Source organism: Cynoglossus semilaevis, chromosome 18 (genome assembly GCF_000523025.1).
Source record: "Cynoglossus semilaevis isolate Cse_v1.0 chromosome 18, Cse_v1.0, whole genome shotgun sequence".
NCBI lineage: Eukaryota > Metazoa > Chordata > Actinopteri > Pleuronectiformes > Cynoglossidae > Cynoglossus > Cynoglossus semilaevis.
Genome location: NC_024324.1, coordinates 9,532,400 through 9,532,899, shown reverse-complemented (window position 1 = coordinate 9,532,899; position 500 = coordinate 9,532,400). Strand labels below are relative to the sequence as shown.

The 500-nt window shown below is 51.4% G+C and overlaps 1 protein-coding gene across 5 annotated transcripts in view; it reads left to right on the top strand.

The window, feature by feature from the left end:
- top2b (DNA topoisomerase II beta) overlaps positions 1–500 on the top strand; it is a 24,625-nt gene that overhangs the window by 12,508 nt on the left and 11,617 nt on the right. The window lies entirely within an intron of this gene.

Below are 500 nucleotides of genomic sequence, written 5' to 3'. Positions count from 1 at the left end.
TCGTCAGGGCATAACTTGGTTCTTCTCTTTGAGTAGGTCCTCCCCCCCCCCGCCCTCAAATAGTTGTCATTTGTTCAGCATCCCCGTGTGGTCTTTTTCCACAGTCCTCTTGCGAAGCTGCTTTTCCCAGCAGTAGATTCCAACCTGCTGAAGTTCCTCTATGACGACAACCAGAAGGTGGAGCCCGAGTGGTACATTCCCATCATTCCACTGGTGCTTGTAAATGGTGCCGAGGGTATCGGGACCGGCTGGGCATGCAAAATCCCCAACTACGACCCCAGAGAGATTGTGAACAGCATCAACCGTTTGCTGAATCACGAAGATCCACTGCCAATGGTAAAAGTCTGAAGATGAACAGCGAAACGTTGGTGTTGCTAATGGTGTTGCTGTTTACACTAGAAATTGAATTGTAAAAGTACTGTATACACCAGGCGTGGGCAAATTAAGGCCCGGGGGCCCGGATGCAGTCCGTTCAGCTTTGTAATCCGGCCCCCCCCCCC